Source organism: Onthophagus taurus, chromosome 6, assembly GCF_036711975.1.
Source record: "Onthophagus taurus isolate NC chromosome 6, IU_Otau_3.0, whole genome shotgun sequence".
Lineage (NCBI taxonomy): Eukaryota > Metazoa > Arthropoda > Insecta > Coleoptera > Scarabaeidae > Onthophagus > Onthophagus taurus.
In genome coordinates, this window is record NC_091971.1 from 4,264,750 (window position 1) to 4,285,928 (window position 21,179).

General features: G+C 31.7%; 1 non-coding gene across 1 annotated transcript; it reads right to left on the reverse strand.

Annotated features, from left to right (window-relative positions):
- Window positions 1-9,268: 9,268 nt before the first annotated feature.
- On the reverse strand, window positions 9,269-9,341 carry TRNAK-UUU (transfer RNA lysine (anticodon UUU)). The gene has a single exon. It is a non-coding gene; the product is annotated as a tRNA-Lys (tRNA).
- Window positions 9,342-21,179: the final 11,838 nt, after the last annotated feature.

A 21,179-nucleotide genomic window follows, 5' to 3' on the forward strand; every position in this document is an offset into this window, starting at 1 on the left:
AGTTGAGATATCACCATGAAATAAAAAGCATTTTAAAGCAAATTTAATCAAGTTTCGACTCACCAAAAATATTTCTGTCGTTTCTATAAATTTTGGTGATACGATTTTTTTAAGTTTACTTTGCCAAGATTGAGGTTAAATTGGTAAAATTTAATTTAAAGCAACGTATCTCAATAACGAATTGAGATATCACCATGAAATAAAAAGCATTTTAAAGCAAATTTAATCAAGTTTCGACTCACCGAAAATATTTCTTTCGTTTCTATAAATTTTGGTGATACGATTTTCTTTAGTTTACTTTGCCAAGATTAAGGTTAAATTGGTAAAATTTAATTTAAAGCAACGTATCTCAATAACGAGTTGAGATATCACCATAAAATTAAAAACATTTTAAAGCAAATTTAATCAAGTTTCGACTCACCAAAAATATTTCTTTCGTTTTTATAAATCTCGGTGATACGATTTTTTTAAGTTAACTTTTTCATGATTGAGGTTGATTGATAAAATTTATTTTAAAGCAACGTATCTCACTAACTAATTGAGATATCACGATGAAATAAAAAGCATTCTAAAGCAAATTTAATAAGGATTTAATGAACTGAAAATAAAATCTTTAATTCCACAAATTTGGCCGTTATGACTTTTCAAATTCAGCTCTGCATACCCTTTTATGACAAGTTAAAATAAAAGACATTAAATTTAAAACAATCACATCTCCAAAAGTAATTGAGATATCAATCTAATTTAAAAACCATTTTTTAGCAAATTCAATCCAGTATTAACTCATCAAAGATATTTCTTTCGTTTCTATAAATCTCGGTGATACGATTTTTCCATTCAACTCTGCGTTTATTGAGGTTAAATTGATAAAATTTACTTTAAAGCAACGTATCTCATTAACAAATTGAGATATCACCATGAAATAAAAAGCGTTTTAAAGCAAATTTAATCAAGTTTCAACTCGCCAAAAATATTTCTTTCGTTTCTATAAATTTTGGTGATACGATTTTTTTAAGTTACTTTGCCAAGATTGAGGTTAAATTGGTAAAATTTAATTTAAAGCAACGTATCTCAATAACGAGTTGAGATATAACCATGAAATAAAAAGCATTTTAAAGCAAATTTAATCAAGTTTCGACTCACCAAAAATATTTCTTTCGTTTTTATAAATCTCGGTGATACGATTTTTTTAAGTTAACTTTTTCATGATTGAGGTTGATTGATAAAATTTATTTTAAAACAACGTATCTCATTAACGAATTGAGATATCACCATGAAATAAAAAGCGTTTTAAAGCATATTTAATTAACATTTAATGAGTTGAAAATTATTTCTTTAATTCTACTAATTTGGCCATTATGATGTTTTGAATTCATCTCTGCATAATAAGTTAAAATAATAAACATCAAATTTTTAAAAAAATCATATCTCCAAAAGTAATTGAGATATCAATTTAATTTAAAAACCATTTTGTAGCAAATTTAATCCAGTTTCAACTCACCAAAAATATTTCTTTCGTTTCTATAAATTTCGGTGATATGATTTTTTGTTTTATACGAAGACCAAGTGTTAATTACGGGAAGAGACGAAGAAGTAAATAAATAAACATTAAACTCGAATCTAATCTTTTATTAAATATCCTGAAATGTAAAACCCTCTTTAAGATTCCATTATAATTCCTTTTAGAATCCCGTTAGATCACGTTTCCAGTATACATAATAGAAACACCTGTCAAAGGTCTCCAACAAAACGGTTTGTTCCTTCTACTACATATACTTATCGAACGCGCAAGCCACAGGTTGTAGGGGGAAACTAAACGGTTCGAGAAAAGGGTTCGAAAGGGGTTGGTTCTGATGCCCTAGAGCGTAATTATCATCACCGTGCAGGCAAAAATCTGGGTCATAACAAAGCCGCAGAACATCTGTTAAAAATTTAAGATGATGCACCTTGCGTATCAGTCGATGAATATCTTTTTATCATCATCCTCTCTCTTTTTTATGGTGATCGAGTCCCGTTCAGGTAGGATATCTAAAATAACCCAATGTGAAGGGGATACATTTACAGTTATTCTTCAATATAATATATTTTTTAATCTATCTCTTAAGATGTATTTTTTTAAGTTTCATCTGTATCTAATTAGAGTTTCCAGATAATTTTAGTTTTTTAGAAAGTTCCAGTAGTTCAATTTCTTTGTGTTTGTTTTTATCTAAAAACTTATTTATGGTACCCCTCATAAAAAAAATCCTTAAAAAACACAGTTTGCGAAAAAAAGGCAATTCGTAGAAAACTCACCACTGGAAGTCTTTTTTGCAAATATGCCAAAAAGGGTTTCGTGTCCTCGAAGAACTTCTTTGTCAATTATTTCTTTGTCTTCGCCGTGTCTTTATTGCCGCTTTAGTGCTAGTGTTTTGTGTCTTTTCTCTTTTTTTCTTTCCGTTTGTCCTAGATCGTCGAAGAAAGTATCCTACGGGAAGCGTCGTCGTCGATTTTATTATGCGGCGGACGTCGCGGGATGGAATTCGACGCCTCGAAATGTTCTCTTGCGTTAGGTTAGGTCCGATGACGTCAGGTGAAGTCAACGACCGTGGACGTAAGAACCGCGTTTTCGGCGGTTTTGTGTCTTATGGTACGAGTACGTACGGGTTTGAAGTCTTGAAGACTTAAAACTCGTCGGCTTCACGAGTAATTGCTCATAAATTTCGAAGGACTGAGACTCTCCTCTTGCTTTTTGTCGTTATCCAAGGAACAACTTCCTTCAGAAGGTCATCTCCACTTCTACATACAAATATATAGTTATTTTCTTGGAGTTAAAAAAATTTGATTACCTCATTTCCACGTTGGTTGGGATATCTCTTCAGATACAGAGATTAGAATATTAAAAGTGAAGTAAAATAATACATTTTTTCATCTCAAGTAACTTATTCTCCAATTTAACCATCTATAACTTTTTTATTGCAATATACAAAGATGTCGCATTTTTTATCAGAATCTTCACACTTTTTAAAGTAAATTTTGAAAATTTCATGATTCCACTCCAACTATTAAAAAAGTTACGAATTTTAATATCTTTTAAAACGTTAATTTTTAGCGATTTTAGGTATTTGTTGATTTGATCGCCCAAAATAATTTCATCTTACCGTTGGTAGAAATATCGCAATTTTTATTAGAATCTACATACTTTTTAACGTAATTCCTGAAAATTTCGTAATTCCAACTTGATTTCTTAAAAAGTTATGAATTTTTATCACCTGAAAGAACATATTTTTGGGTATCCTTCAATTTAACCACCTATAACTTTTTTATTTCAATATAAACAAAGATGTCGCATTTTCTATCAGAATCCTCACACTTTTTAAAGTAAATTTTGAAAATTTCATGATTCCACTCCAACTATTAAAAAAGTTACGAATTTTAATATCTTTTAAAACGTTAATTTTTAGCGATTTTAGGTATTTGTTGATTTGATCGCCCAAAATAATTTCATCTTACCGTTGGTAGAAATATCGCAATTTTTATTAGAATCTACATACTTTTTAACGTAATTCCTGAAAATTTCGTAATTCCAACTTGATTTTTAAAAAAGTTATGAATTTTGAACCTGAAAGAACATATTTTTGGGTCTCCTTCAATTTAACCATCTATAACTTTTTTATTTCAATATAAACAAAGATGTTGCATTTTCTATCAGAATCCTCACACTTTTTAAAGTAAATTTTGAAAACTTCATGATTCCACTCCAACTATTAAAGAAGTTACGAATTTTAATATCTTTTAAAACGTTCATTTTTAGCGATTTTGGGTATTTGTTGATTTGATCGCCCAAAATAATTTCATCTTATCGTTGGTGGAAATATCGCAATTTTTATTAGAATCTATATACTTTTTAACGTAATTCCTGAAAATTTCGTAATTCCAACTTGATTTTTTAAAAAGTTATGGATTTTTATCACCTTAAACAACATATTTTTGGGTATCCCCAATTTAACCACCTATAACTTTTTTATTTCAATATAAACAAAGATGTCACATTTCCTATCAGAATCCTCACACTTTTTAAAGTAAATTTTGAAAATTTCATGATTCCACTCCAACTATTAAAAAAGTTACGAATTTTAATATCTTTTAAAACGTTCATTTTTAGCGATTTTGGGTATTTGTTGATTTGATCGCCCAAAATAATTTCATCTTACCGTTGGTAGAAATATCGCAATTTTTATTAGAATCTACATACTTTTTAACGTAATTCCTGAAAATTTCGTAATTCCAACTTGATTTTTTAAAAAGTTATGAATTTTTATCACCTTAAAGAACATATTTTTGGGTATCCTCCAATTTAACCACCTATAATTTTTTTATTTCAATATAAACAAAGATGTCACATTTCCTATCAGAATCCTCACACTTTTTAAAGTAAATTTTGAAAATTTCATGATTCCACTCCAACTATTAAAAAAGTTACGAATTTTAATATCTTTTAAAACATTCTTTTTTAGCGATTTTGGGTATTTGTTGATTTGATCGCCCAAAATAATTTCATCTTACCGTTGGTGGAAATATCGCAATTTTCATTAGAATCTACATACTTTTTAACGTAATTCCTGAAAATTTCGTTTTTCCAACTTGATTTCTTAAAAAGTTATGGATTTTTATCACCTTAAACAACATATTTTTGGGTATACTCCAATTTAACCACCTATAACTTTTTTATTTCAACATGAACAAAGATGTCGCATTTTTTATCAGAATCTTCACACTTTTTAAAGTAATTTTTGAAAATTTCATGACTCCACTCCAACTGTTAATAAAGTTACGAATTTTAATATCTTTTAAAACGTAAATTTTTAGCGATTTTGGGTATTTGTTGATTTGGTCGCCCAAAATAATTTCATCTTACCGTTGGTAGAAATATCGCAATTTTCATTAGAATCTACATACATTTTAATGTAATTCCTGAAAGTTTCGTAATTCCAACTTGATTTCTTAAAAAGTTATGAATTTTTATCACCTGAAAGAACATATTTTTGGGTATCCCCATATTTAACCACCTGTAACTTTTTTATTTCAATATAAACAAAGATGTCGCATTTTCTATCAGAATCCTCACACTTTTTAAAGTAAATTTTGAAAATTTCATGGTTCCACTCCAACTATTAAAAAAGTTACGAATTTTAATATCTTTGAAAACGTTTATTTTTAGCGATTTTGGGTATTTGTTGATTTGATCGCCCAAAATAATTTCATCTTACCGTTGGTAGAAATATCGCAATTTTTATTACAATCTACATACTTTTTAACGTAATTCCTGAAAATTTCGTAATTCCAACTTGATTTCTTAAAAAGTTATGGATTTTTATCACCTTAAACAACATATTTTTGGGTATCCCCAATTTAACCACCTATAACTTTTTTATTTCAATATAAACAAAGATGTCACATTTCCTATCAGAATCCTCACACTTTTTAAAGTAAATTTTGAAAATTTCATGATTCCACTCCAACTATTAAAAAAGTTACGAATTTTAATATCTTTTAAAACGTTCATTTTTAGCGATTTTGGGTATTTGTTGATTTGATCGCCCAAAATAATTTCATCTTACCGTTGGTAGAAATATCGCAATTTTTATTAGAATCTACATACTTTTTAACGTAATTCCTGAAAATTTCGTAATTCCAACTTGATTTTTTAAAAAGTTATGAATTTTTATCACCTTAAAGAACATATTTTTGGGTATCCTCCAATTTAACCACCTATAATTTTTTTATTTCAATATAAACAAAGATGTCACATTTCCTATCAGAATCCTCACACTTTTTAAAGTAAATTTTGAAAATTTCATGATTCCACTCCAACTATTAAAAAAGTTACGAATTTTAATATCTTTTAAAACATTCTTTTTTAGCGATTTTGGGTATTTGTTGATTTGATCGCCCAAAATAATTTCATCTTACCGTTGGTGGAAATATCGCAATTTTCATTAGAATCTACATACTTTTTAACGTAATTCCTGAAAATTTCGTTTTTCCAACTTGATTTCTTAAAAAGTTATGGATTTTTATCACCTTAAAGAACATATTTTTGAGTATCCTTCTATTTAACCACCTATAACTTTTTTATTTCAATATAAACAAAGATTTTACATACTTTATCAGATTCTTCACACTTTTTAAAGTAATTTATGAAAATTTCATGATTCCACACTGACTTTTAAACAAGTTACGAATTTTAATAACTTTTAAAACATTAATTTTTAGTGATATTTCTGTTATTTATTGATTTGACCCTCCAAAACAATTTTATCTCAACGTTGGTACAAATATCGCAGTTTTTATTAGAATTTACATACTTTTTAACGTAATTCCTGAAAATTTCGTAATTCCAACTTGATTTCTTAAAAAGTTATGAATTCTCATCACCTTAAAGAACATATTTTTGGGTATCCTTCTATTTAACCACCTATAACTTTTTTATTTCAATATAAACAAAGATTTTACATACTTTATCAGAATCTTCACACTTTTTAAAGTAATTTATGAAAATTTCATGATTCCACACTGACTTTTAAACAAGTTACGAATTTTAATAACTTTTAAAACATTCATTTTTAGTGATATTTCTGTTATTTATTGATTTGACCCTCCAAAACAATTTTATCTCAACGTTGGTAGAAATATCGCAGTTTTTATTAGAATTTACATACTTTTTAACGTAATTCCTGAAAATTTCGTAATTCCAACTTGATTTCTTAAAAAGTTATGAATTCTTATCACCTTAAAGAACATATTTGTGGGTATCCTTCTATTTAACCACCTATAACTTTTTTATTTCAATATAAACAAAGATGTTACATACTTTATCAGAATCTTCACACTTTTTAAAGTAATTTATGAAAATTTCATGATTCCACACCAAGTTTTAAAAATGTTACGAATATTAATAACTTTTAAAACATTCATTTTTAGCGATTTCGGTTATTTGTTGATTTGACCGCCCAAAACTTTTTTATCTCAACGTTGGTAGAAATATCGCGGTTTTTATTAGAATTTATATACTTTTTAACGTAATTCCTGAAAATTTCGTAATTCCAACTTGATTTCTTAAAAAGTTATGAATTCTTATCACCTTAAAGAACATATTTTTCGGTATCCTTCTATTTAACCACCTATAACTTTTTTATTTCAATATAAACAAAGATGTTACATACTTTATCAGAATCTTCACACTTTTTAAAGTAATTTATGAAAATTTCATGATTCCACAGTGACTTTTAAACAAGTTACGAATTTTAATAACTTTTAAAACATTCATTTTTAGTGATATTTTTGTTATTTATTGATTTGACCCTCCAAAACAATTTTATCTCAACGTTGGTAGAAATATCTCAGCTTTTATTAGAATCTGCATACTTTTTAATGTAATTTGTGAAAATTTCGTGATTCCAACTTGATTTCTTAAAAAGTTATGCATTTTTATCACCTTAAACAACTTATTTTTAGGTATCTCCAATTTAACCACCTATAACTTTTTTGTTTCAATATAAACAAAGATTTTGCATTTCTTATCAGAATTTTCACACTTTTTGAAGTCATTTTTAAAAATTTCATGATTCCACACTAACTTATAAAGAAGTTATGAACTTTTATAACAATAAAACCTAAAAATTTTGATATTTTTCGATTTTTCTCACTTTGAACATCCACAACAATTTTATTTTAACTTTTTAAACAAAATCAACTTTTTTAGTCAAATCTACATACTTTTTAGTTTAAACCTTAAAAATTTTTTGATTCCAACACTAAGTTTAAAAAAGTTACGAATTTTTGTAAGTTTAAAAGCAACTTCTTTTGTGTTTTTTTGTTTGATCCCTTGTGTGTAATAGTGTACACATTGAATATATTAATTTGTTAGGGGAACTATGCAAGAAAGCCAACAACAAAAACGTAATCTAAAAACAAGGAAATGACATTCGTTTAACATTGTGTTGCTTTTGCTATTAGTTATAACTAATTAAATACAACAAAAAACATTCTCCGTATGCATACTTCCAGTAAGTTCTACATAAAACATTTTGAAACTACGTTTCAAAAGGTGTACTAAAAAAAATTCTAGAAGAATACAAAAGAAATAGAGGTCAAAACGGAATTCTTAACATTCCAAAGGAACTTGTAGTTAAATGAAATCACGGTAAGTTGAAAAACAACTTATTTTTTACTATTGGTGACAAAAAAATTGGATAAAAGAAAAGTTGAAATGTCAAATTGAACGGAGGCCACAAAGAGTGACAATGGCCGCGAATCGCTTTCCGGGGTCCCCATCGCAAAGATAGAAAGACTACGACGGCAATGGACGTGGCGGTCATCGAACCTGACCGTAATGTGTTACGCCGCGGTCCGCAAACGCAATCCGCGACATACTTCGCGCCGGTCGTAACGGACCGACGACGAAGGCGGAGGAAGGGGGCGCCGTCGATCCGCGCCGCGGCGCCGCACTAGGTCTAAAAAACCGACGATGGAATCGAGGGCGAAAGGTAACGCTAACATTCTCACTCGACGAAACGCTCCAAATCTATACACACCTTAACAACGAAGAATTTCTTTAAATTATTTCTTTTAAACTACATAATATCACAAAATATAATGATGAACCACCCTGTATGTTATACAGGGTGGTTCAGTATTTAGGATAAGACACGATTTCAAGTTCCTGTTAAATAACTGGTGTTGGTCTGATTTCTTCTTCTTTGGAGTTGCACACTTTGGATTCGTTTTCTCGCCGTTCCGGGTATTGGCAACGGCGAAAATGGTGGCGTCGGTGGCGTCGTCGACGTCGGGTTCAATGCCCGATCGACCGAGGCCATGGAAGAGAAGAAGTTGTCCTCCTCTTTCTCTTCGGCGTCGACGACTTCTTCTTCTCGGTCGTCTTCTCTATCGGTCTGAGAGCCTAACTAGACCACTGGAACATGAAGGTGACGATCGTGACGTCACGCGTTACCTACATCGCCGTCTTCGAGGTCGAAGACCTCCAGGACCATCCTCAGGGGCCCCGTTGTCCACTCAGTTTGAGCCGTTCGTTTCTTTCGCTTTACCGGAGGATGCACGGCAACGTGAGGCGTCAAGCTGAAAACGACATGCACAAGTGAGTTTCCTATGGAAATCGACAGGGAAGATTAAAGAGTATGGGCGTGTGTGTGTAAACGGTAAATGATTCAGAAGAAATCTTCAACGATTCAAATAATTAATTGGAGTTTTTTGAAAAGAAAAAAAAAATAATCGCCCGAGCAGGGACTTGAACCCTGGACCCTTGGATTAAAAGTCCAATGCTCTACCGACTGAGCTACCCGGGCTGTTGTTTTTTGATGATCGATCATCGCCAACTATGATTTTTTTAAAATCATTGTTTTTGTCTTAATTTATAACAAAATTGATAAATATTATTTGATCGTATATTATCTTAATGATCTTAATTTCTTAATGCAATAATAATACAAATAAAAAGTTTATTTGATGTTAGTTTCATTTCGATATCATAACGGAAGATAACCTTAGCATTTTGTTTCGAAAAGGGCAAGTAAAACCGTTCGATCTCACGGCCGCGCCAAAACCGCCGCATTGAACGACCGAACGGGCAAGTTCAATGCTACACTCAACTCCAACTCGGCGTAGCGGTGTGTGCGTGTTGAGGCCGCGGCACGGCCGCGGCGCAGAGGATGGCGGAAGCGGCATTCGCGATTATTAGAGCCGACGCACTGTGGTGGGGTTAGTGTAGGTAAGTGGCACGACGTCCGCCACTGACCTCTCACCGTCACCTCTCTGAAGACAAGAGTGTTACGTTCTCTTGCGTCGTACTCGACCGCGACCATCGACTTGACTCCTTCTGCATTTCCTTCCGCGTACCACAACATATTTATTCAAAACGTTATATGTTATATATATTATTATCTTAACATTTTTCTAGCACAATAATAATAACTACATACTTCTTAATCAATGCCTTTGTTTCTCTTTATTTTTAGAATTCATGATAAATTTTCATTATAATGGACATTTAGCTTTTAGAACCTTGACTTCTTTCTAAACCTCAAGAATTCTTTAATTCCTACTAAATCAATACACCACATGGCTCCCTGAGTCATATTCCCCAGACTACAGTGCTTTAACCATTCGGGTTTGACATAATTCAAGACACAAATTCTAGTCTATGTCCACTTATGACGATGTTTCTGGAAAAAGACTCAACTCTGAGTTGCCAAAAAAAAAGATTTTTGTCCAACATTCCAGATAGTGAAGTAGCATTTAATGTCTTAACCATCCCCTTAACTAGGGGCTTTTGCTCCCCATTACCTTGTTGTATTGATGTAAGAAAGAGGACAAGGAAGACTTATACAAGGTGTTTTAAAACAACGTTTAAATATTTATAGGAGCAGTACTACAGTCGAAAATAAGTTGAAAAGTAATAATGAACATGGGTCCGCAAAGCAACCTTTTTCGAGATACAGGATGTACAATTTTTTTGGCACTCTACCTTTTTTCTTTTAAACTATAACTACTACTGATTCGATATTTGGCAAATCGATACAGCATAAAACTGTCTCTTTTTGAGAGTAGTATGATGTTTCCATTGCTTCCAGTTAGACCGGAAGTGAAAATAAATACCACCATTTTTTAAAAAATTGAAAAATTTTATTTAACAATTGGATAGATAGTTTAATCCTAAACAATTTGTATTCCTTCAATGTTTATTAACACTTTTCGACTTGTTTTCGACTGTACTGGAGGGTTGGGTTGGGTTGGACATCTTCTGTTAATCTTCTGGCACAGTCTTTTCTTCCATGAAATTAATTGGAAATCCTTTAGACTACAAAGTGACCACGCAAGAACTGCAAAATCAGATCATTTAGTGCCTCAAAAACCACGCTTTTTCCAATAGAAGCGATTCGATGTTACAGTTTGTGGCGGCCATATTGTTTTGACGGCATCTATCAAATTTGTTGTTTATTATTTAGGCTTTAATGCCAAATCACCAAGGTAAGCTAGTCCATTGAGCAGCACATCCTAATGATAAAACTTTATGATCAAAATGAGGCATCATATCATGGACAAGGTCCATTTTTGGATGAATGGCAATCCCATATATGAGACGACGCCAAACCACACATGGTTCACCAAGTGGCAATGCATCCACAAAAACTTACTAGTTTAGTAGGCGATTGCTACAGATCAATGATAACCATTTTTTTTGTATTAAGATAGGGCTATAACCCACACAGCGGACGCCATAATCGATTTGAGAGTATGGTTATCTGTCGCGAAGATGACATGAAATAGCCACCAAGATCGTGTGATTTGATTTTTCTTGTGGAGTTTTGTGAAGTTGCAGATCTATGCCAATAAGCCTTCAAAGTCGACCCAACCCAAGTGATCCCTCAAATTCAACCAGATCTGTGCGGCTTAGTGATTATGAATTTCAAAATATTTTATATAAAGTTTTTTTAAATATAATTTTTCTCCTTATTTCAATTATTAATATATATGTAGTACTGGTGGGTTGGGTAGGGTTGGACATCTTCTGGTAATCTTGTAAGTGAACATGAACTTCATAATCAGATCATTTGATTCATTTTCGTGTCGCTTTTAGTACACTCAATATTAATATTAGTTACATAAGAAAATTTTCGAGAAAAATTACTTTAAAGTTTAATTACGTCAAATTTGTATAATCAAAAAAAATAGCAGTAGCCATGAGTAACTATGGTAACCAATTATTCTAAACTATTCCCTGAGTGTTAAAAACTGATTTAGTAAAGCTTCTTGAAGTGTGGGCCATCTTGTTAGAATAACTGCCGGTAGAATTGAGTTGTGTCAACATTATCGGTATGGAAGGAATGACATCGCTTTGAAAAAATTTAAACATCTCTTTCCACCTAAGGTTTCCTCAAATGTTTTGCGGATATTAGGTGTGTGACTTTCTTGGCTAATTTGGATTTTGGGTAGCGCAATACTAACAACTTTGTCTATTTACTTGTCCACACAATGTAAATGTCCCTTCGTCAAAAAAATTATGTTTTTGAGTCTCGTTGAAAAATTATTGTTGCAAAAACTACGATTTACATGAGGGTGTTCTTGCCCAGCCAAAACCACGATTTGTTGAACTGCACTTGCAACATTTAGTAGGCCAGACTTCGAGAATCTTAGAGAAATAAAAAATTTCGAAAAAACTTCGAGAAATTTAGTCACAGCTAGGCTCATCATACTTTGGCTAATGAGTTGGCGATCAGGATATGTTGTATTAAAGAGGTCAACTACTTACTATATGAGTTTTTGACACTTAGGAAATTGTTTAAAATAATTGGTTACCATAGTTACTCATGGCTACTGCTATTTTCATCATGTTGGGTTGGGTTGGGCATCTTCTGGTAATCTTCTGGAACAGTCTCTTTTCCATGGGATTAATTGGAAACCTTTTAGATACAAGGTGACCACGCAAGAACTCCAAAACCAAATAATTTGGTACCTCAGAATCCACGTTTTTATTACAAACTACGCTTTTTCCAATAGAAGAGATTCGATGTTACAGTTTCTGGAGGCCATGTTGTTTTGACGGCATCTGTCAAATTTGTTGTTTATTATTTGGGCATTGATGTTAAATCACCAAGGCAAGTTAGTCCATTGGGCAGCACATCCAAATGATAAAATGATTTGACTTTTCTTGTAGGGTTTTCTGAAGTTGCAGATTTATGGCAATAAGCCATAATCGACAGATGCCACCAAAGTTGACCCAACCCAAGTGATCCCTCAAATTCAACCAGATCTTCTGCGGCAAAATGATTATGAATCTCAAAATATTTTATATGAAGTCTTTTCAAATATGATTTTTTTTCTTATTTTAATTATTAACATATATATAGTACTGGAGGGTTGGGTTGGGTTGAACATCTTCTGGTAATCTTCTGGAACAGTTCCTTTTCCATGGGATTAATTGGAAACCTCTTAGACTACAAACTGACCACGCAAAAACTCCAAAATCAGATCATTCGGTATCTCAGAAACCACGTTTCTATTACAAACCACGCTTTCTCCAATAGAAGAGATTCGATGTTGCAGTTTCTGGCGGCCATGTTGTTTTAACGGCATGTGTCAAATCTGTTGTTTATTATTTGGGCATTAATGTTAAATCACCAAGGCAAGTTAGTCCATTGGGCAGCACATCCAAATGATAAAATGATTTGACTTTTCTTGTAGGGTTTTCTGAAGTTGCAGATTTATGGCAATAAGCCATAATCGACAGATGCCACCAAAGTTGACCCAACCCAAGTGATCCCTCAAATTCAACCAGATCTTCTGCGGCAAAATGATTATGAATCTCAAAATATTTTATATGAAGTCTTTTCAAATATGATTTTTTTTCTTATTTTAATTATTAACATATATATAGTACTGGAGGGTTGGGTTGGGTTGAACATCTTCTGGTAATCTTCTGGAACAGTCCCTTTTCCATGGAATTAATTGGAAACCTTTTAGACTACAAGGTGACCACGCAAGAACTCCAAAACCAGATGATTTGGTACCTCAGAATCCACGTTTTTATTACAAACTACGCTTTCTCCAATAGAAGAGATTCGATGTTACAGTTTCTGGCGGCCATATTATTTTGACGGCATCTGTCAAATTTGTTTTCTGAAGTTGCAGATTTATGCCAATAAGCCATAATCGACAGATGCCACCAAAGTTGACCCAACCCAAATGATCCCTCAAATTTAACCAGATCTATGCGGCAAAGTGATTATGAATCTCAAATGATTTTATATAAAGATTATTTTTTCTCTTTATTTCAATTATTAACATATAGAGTATGATATATCGTCTTAAAGAAGATGTTTTAAGCTATAATTTAAGATATAAATCATTTCTTCATTCCTAACAACAAACCGGAAGTGATGTTTTAAATAAAAATCGTTAATACATCCTCCTATTTACAACATTATTTAAAAAAAATTTTTCTAACAAACACAATAATTTCAAAATACGTTATCATACATCATTTTAAAGAGAATAATTTAAGCTTTCATTTAAGCTATAATTCACTTCTTAATTCTTAAAAATAAAGGAGAAGCGATCATTTAAAAATTGACAAAATTGGCATAACATTTTAACAATATTTTAACGAATGTTGAGATATCAAAAAGAGTATTGGTGAAGATGTCAATATGTTATTGAGTGTATAATGGCGCAGAAAGTAATCTAGATTTATTTAGGAGGAGATAGCACATCACCAGAAGATGTCATTTATCAACAAAGATTGTTGACAGAACATTAACGTAATACGTTGCAAATGATTAGGGAGCACATAACAATGATCAGAATATATTAGAAATCATTTCAGTAAACTAAAGCTATGCATTTTATGATATGCATAGAATAAAAATTCTTATAGAGATGGCTACATTATTATTTTGTTACTTTTCCAGATTCCAAATTTCCCTTTGACAATTAAAAAAAAATAGTGTCCCTATTGGAAGGTCACCACAGTGCATTGGTCCACATTTGAGTTGGCGTCCGCGACCGCACGCGGTTCGATGGAGGGGTCGGGGGCTGCGTTCTCTCTCTTTCTCTTCGGTTCGTTTTAGTACTTGGTTTGGTGATTCGTCCGGCTTGGATTCCAGAGTCTACTGTCGATGTATAGTATATAGAAGGACAAGGACGGTTAGAGGCGCGACCGCGGAAAGGAAAGAGAGTTCGCCGACGTCGTTGTCGAGGAATCGGCACACACACAACGCGAGGTCCATGAACCCTCTCCTCTCTCTCGCAAAGATAACTGTAATGTATTGCATAAGTGAGCATACCGTTAGGACTTTCATTCACGCCACTGCTTGCGCTCGGTGAGCGTACACGTTCGCTAGGTTCTTTGTGTTTTGTATGATATATATTTTTCGTTTTTGAATGTACATCCTGTTTATTTATTTCATTTTTACAATTTAGACTTTTATTTCCAAAAAAAATCTAAATAAAAGAACTTAACTCATGAACTTGGGAGTTCATGATCATCTAAAATCCAAAATAAAAAGAAAATAATCACCCACTCAAAACATTTGGATACCGTTAAATAACAGTGGTCCTTCGATTTCGTAGACCTCGATCTCCTTTGTGAAGTATTACACTTAAACTGGACGACTCGATGCCTTCGTAGTCGTTTTAGAAACTTACCACCGTAAAAACCGGAGTTGACCCTGGTCCACGATCTCTTAGAAATAATAAAAAACTTTAAAAGAAGATTTTAGACGAATTTTTCTTACTAACACAGTTATGTCAGTCAATAATAATACATCCTGCCAACTGTCTCATTGAATTTTTACCGTTTTAGTACCACCCACAGCATCTGCTTTTCGATCCCCTCGAACAAAGAAATCAAACACAGCAAAATTGTGCTTTCTGATCGGGATAAAAGTGTGGAAAAAAAAAGTATCAGCTTACGATATCCTTGGTCCTCGAAAAGCACCACGCCCAGGTCATCGACCAAAATGTAGACTACATTTTCGGTTACCCGTTATGTATAATGACCGTGCCGTGTTACGTTACCGGAGAAGGAAGAAGTTTGGTGGTGAGATAATCGAAAGAGTTGCGGAAGAAGGAGAATAAGAAATAAGGTGGAAAGAAATGAGGAGGAAAGAAACAAGGAGAAAAGAAACAAGGAGGTAAATCAAGAAGAAGGAGAAGGCGGGTCTGTTAAAGCCTTTCCCCTGTGTATCTAACGGGTTTTCGGTTTTTGGAGGACACCGAAGGAGAAAACAAAAGCGATTGTGAACAAAAGAGATTTTTCTTTGTTTTCATTTTTTAAAAAATTACAAAAATATTATGAAATGGCCATTTATTTTGAATCTCTTTGATTTAATGCTTTGGATTTTGAAGCATAAAATGTGTCACGATATGTGTGACAGTGTCCGATGGTGAACTCACGTCATGTCTGAGGCATACTTTAACTTGGCAACCTCGTTTTGACAATCCAATGAGTTTCCTTCAGGAACTATAGATTTGGATGTTGAGAAAAGGCGAAAATTAGATGAAATCGTGGTTTTACATCTTGCTGTTGGTAGAGAACTGACAATGAGTTCAGAACGTTTTAGAAAAAAAGTTTTAATACAAAAATTGTAGCTAAGTTTATTCTTAACAATACTGCTCTTTTACACCTTTTCTCTCAGATGCATAAATATTGAGAAAATTTCAAAAAAGAGAAAATTTGATGAAATCGTGGTTTTACATCTTATTGTTGATAGAGCTCGGAGTTTAAAACGTTTTAGAAAAAAAGTGTTAAAATAAAAGTTGTAGCAAACTTTATTTCTAACAATATTGCTCTTTTATACTTTTTCTCTCAAATGCATAAATATCGAGAAAATTTCGAAAAGGTGAAAATTAGACGAAATCGTGGTTTTACATCTTGTTGTTGATAGAGCTCGGAGTTGAGAACGTTTTAGAAAAAAAGTTTTGGTATAAAAGTTGTAGCAAACTTTATTCTTAACAATATTGCTCTTCATCACTTTTTCTCTTAGATGGATAAATATTGAGGAAATTTCAAAAAGGTGAAAATTAGATGAAATCGAGGTTTTACTTCTTGTTGGTGATATAGCTCGGAGTTGAGAACGATTTAGAAAAGAAGTTTTAATATAAAAGTTGTAGCAAATTTTACTCTTAACAATATTGCTCTTTACCACTTTTTCCCTTAGATGGATAAATATTGAGGAAAATTCGAAAAGGTGGAAATTAGTTAAAATCGTGGTTTTACATGTTTTTGTTGATAGAGCTCGGAGTTTGAGGACGTTTTAGAAAAAACGTTTTGGTATAAAAGTTGTAGCCAACTTTATTCTTAACAATATTGTTCTTTACCACTTTTTCTCTCAGATGCATAAATATTGAGGAAAAGTCGAAAAGGTGAAAATTAGATGAAATCGAGGTTTTACTTCTTGTTGTTGATAGAGCTCGGAGTTGAAAACGATTTAGAAAAGAAGTTTTAATATAAAAGTTATACCAAATTTTATTGTTAACAATATTGCTCTTTTACACTTTTTCTCTCAGATGCATAAATATTGAGGAAATTTCAAAAAGGTGAAAATTAGATGAAATCGAGGTTTTACTTCTTGTTGGTGATATCGCTCGGAGTTGAGAACGATTTAGAAAAGAAGTTTTAATATAAAAGTTGTAGCAAATTTTATTCTTAACAATATTGCTCTTTTACACTTTTTTTCTCAGATGCATAAATATTGAGAAAATTTCAAAAAGGTGAAAATTAGATGAAATCGAGGTTTTACATCTTGTTGTTGATAAAGCTCGGAGTTGAGAACGATTTAGAAAAAAAGTTTTAATATAAAAGTTGGAGCAAATTTTATTCTTAACAATATCGCTCTTTTACACTTTTTCTCTCAGATGCATAAATATTGAGGAAATTTCAAAAAGGTGAAAATTAGATGAAATCGAGGTTTTACTTCTTGTTGGTGATAGAGCTCGGAGTTGAGAACGATTTAGAAAAAAAGTTTTAATATAAAAGTTGTAGCAAATTTTATTCTTAATAATATTGCTCTTTATCACTTTTTCTCTCAGATGCATAAATATTGAGGAAAATTCGAAAAGGTGAAAATTAGATGAAAACATGGTTTTACATGTTGTTGTTGATAGAGCTCGGAGTTGAGAACGATTTAGAAAAAAAGTTTTGGTATAAAAGTTGTAGCAAACTTTATTCTTAACAATATTGCTCTTTTACACTTTTTCTCTCAGATGCATAAATATTGTCAAAATTTCAAAAAGGTGAAAATTAGATGAAATCGAGGTTTTACATCTTGTTGTTGATAAAGCTCGGAGTTGAGAACGATTTAGAAAAAAAGTTTTAATATAAAAGTTGTAGCAAATTTTATTCTTAATAATATTGCTCTTTATCACTTTTTCTCTCAGATGCATAAATATTGAGGAAAATTCGAAAAGGTGAAAATTAGATGAAAACATGGTTTTACATGTTGTTGTTGATAGAGCTCGGAGTTGAGAACGATTTAGAAAAAAAGTTTTGGTATAAAAGTTGTAGCAAACTTTATTCTTAACAATATTGCTCTTTTACACTTTTTCTCTCAGATGCATAAATATTGACAAAATTTCAAAAAGGTGAAAATTAGATGAAATCGAGGTTTTACATCTTGTTGTTGATAAAGCTCGGAGTTGAGAACGATTTAGAAAAAAAGTTTTAATATAAAAGTTGTAGCAAATTTTATTCTTAATAATATTGCTCTTTATCACTTTTTCTCTCAGATGGATAAATATTGAGGAAAATTCGAAAAGGTGAAAATTAGATGAAAACATGGTTTTACATGTTGTTGTTGATAGAGCTCGGAGTTGAGAACGATTTAGAAAAAAAGTTTTGGTATAAAAGTTGTAGCAAACTTTATTCTTAACAATATTGCTCTTTTACACTTTTTCTTTCAGATGCATAAATATTGACAAAATTTCAAAAAGGTGAAAATTAGATGAAATCGAGGTTTTACATCTTGTTGTTGATAAAGCTCGGAGTTGAGAACGATTTAGAAAAAAAGTTTTAGTATAAAAGTTGTAGCAAACTTTATATTTAACAATATTGCTCTTTTACACTTTTTCTCTCAGATGCATAAATATTGAGGAAATTTCAAAAAGGTGAAAATTAGATGAAATCGAGGTTTTACTTCTTGTTGGTGATAGAGCTCGGAGTTGAGAACGATTTAGAAAAAAGTTTTAATATAAAAGTTGTAGGAAACTTTATTCTTAACAATATTGCTCTTTACCACTTTTTCCCTTAGATGGATAAATATTGAGGAAAATTCGAAAAGGTGGAAATTAGTTAAAATCGTGGTTTTACATGTTTTTGTTGATAGAGCTCGAAGTTTGAGAACGTTTTAGAAAAAAAGTTTTAGTATAAAAGTTGTAGCAAACTTTATTCTGAACAATATTGCTCTTTTACACTTTTTCTCTCAGATGCATAAATATTGAGAAAAGTCAAAAAATGTGAAAATTAGAAGAAATCGTTCTCTGAAAAAGAAAGAAATCATAAATTCAGGTTAACATTGTGTTTGTTAAAGAAGTAATAAAATCACTTCTACTTTATTCCTAAAAATTAGAAAAAATCTAAATTACCTTTAAAAAAATTTCAGATTTTATGACCAAATGGTTCTATTCTTAAAATATTTTTTTTAATCCATAAAAATATAAAATCCTTTCTTTTCTATTAAAAAAATTCTCTAGGCCTTAAAAATCCTTTCGGTATCTTAAAAAATCCTTTCCATGAAACCCATAATGACGCAACGTTACCTAAACCACCTAACTGTACCTTTCTCTACTTCTTCGCCCCTGAAATCCAGGAAGTGTTGCACAAAAAACGGAGTCCTTAAAAAAGAGCCCCTTTTGTAAAATCCCTCAGAGCTTTTTTGCTTTCTTTCCTTTTTTTCGTGGCTCTTCAAATTGAACAGACGGAAGACGGAAACCGTATCAAATTAAAATTTCTCTCTCAAAATTTCTCCTAATTTCGCCAAATCCACATTCAAAGACTTATTTTTTTTCTCGACTCTGTTACTTGTTAACTGTCGTTTGGTTTCGTTTACAAAAAACACTCAGCGGGCGATAACGATTACCAAACCTTTTCGAGGTTTGTGTTAAAAGGAAGAAGAAAAAATAAGATTTATATACCACCGAAACTAATTTTTCAATCGTTTTACAACCGTTAAAAAAAATTGGTTTTTATTCTTAGAAAAAATTGAAATTTCATTTTATTTACAACAATTTATGTAATAATTATTAAGAAAAAGTATTTATTATGTGTGTGTCCTACATTTCCTTAACAATGGGTTTTTGTAACGTGAGACGTCCTCTGCATGAAAGACAACTACCATCAAGTGGTATCACGTAAAACAACAACCTGAAGGACACGCGCACATACAAAGCGATAATATATAACAACGTAGATGGTGGGACGCAACACGGTGTCATCGGTGAAAAAAGGACAGTTAGGTGCAAAACAGTTATTTTTAAAACGGCCGCGTCCGCGTGTTGCCTTAGTACAGTTCTTCGGCCGAAGGACCGCTACTTGAGTTTACTTTCATCATAACTGTATACGCGAAGAGTCGTTCGCGTCTTCATGAACGTCGTGACGGCTGCGCTATCCATTCCTTTAACACTTTTCTATCGCCTAACTGTAAACTGTATAGTGTAGTCGGTATAAGTACTATGTTATGTATACCTACATAAGAATTGTTTTCTCAAAAACGGTACATATTTTAGAAATTAGTCACTTTGGATTATAAAAGAACGTTTGAGGTTAAATTGTACCAAATTTCAAGATTCTAGGGCGAAGTAATCATTGTATATATAATTTTTAAAATCATAAAACCTTTTGATATTTGCTGAAAGAGAGGATTTCTCCAAAATGGCTACGATAAAAGAAATGAAACGATTTCCGGTTATGAAAGAACCTTTCAGATTAGGTTGTACCAAATATTAAGTGTCTAGGGTGAACCATTCATTTTATATATATATTTTTTTAATTGTCGATTTTATCGATGTTGCCGGCGAGTGAGGTTAAAAAGAACGTTTTCTCCAAAACGGTTAGGATTTAAAAAACGAATCTTTTTCAGGTTATAAATAAACGTTTGAGGTTAGATTATACCAAATTTTAAGTTTCCAAAATGAACCATTCATTTTATATATACATTTTTTTAAAACATCTATTTTATTGATGATGGTTTAGAGTTTAAAAATTGTTTTCTCCAAAACGGTTAGGATTTAAATAACGAATTGTTTTGAGGTTATAAAGGAACATTTGAGGTTAGGTTGTACCAAATTTTAAGTTTCCAAGATGAACCATTCATTATATATATTTTTTTTAATCGTCCTTTTTATTGATGTTTGATGAGGCAGCGAGTGAGGTTAAAAAAATGTTTTCTCCAAAACGGTTAGGATTTAAAAAACGAATCTTTTTGAGGTTATAAATAAATGTTTGAGGTTAAATTATACCAAATTTTAAGTTTCCAAAATGAACCATTCATTTTATATATAAATTTTTTTAATACATCTATTTTATTGATGTGGTTTAGAGTTTAAAAATTGTTTTCTCCAAAACGGTTAGGATTTAAACAACGAATTGTTTTGAGGTTATAAAGGAACATTTGAGGTTAGGTTGTACCAAA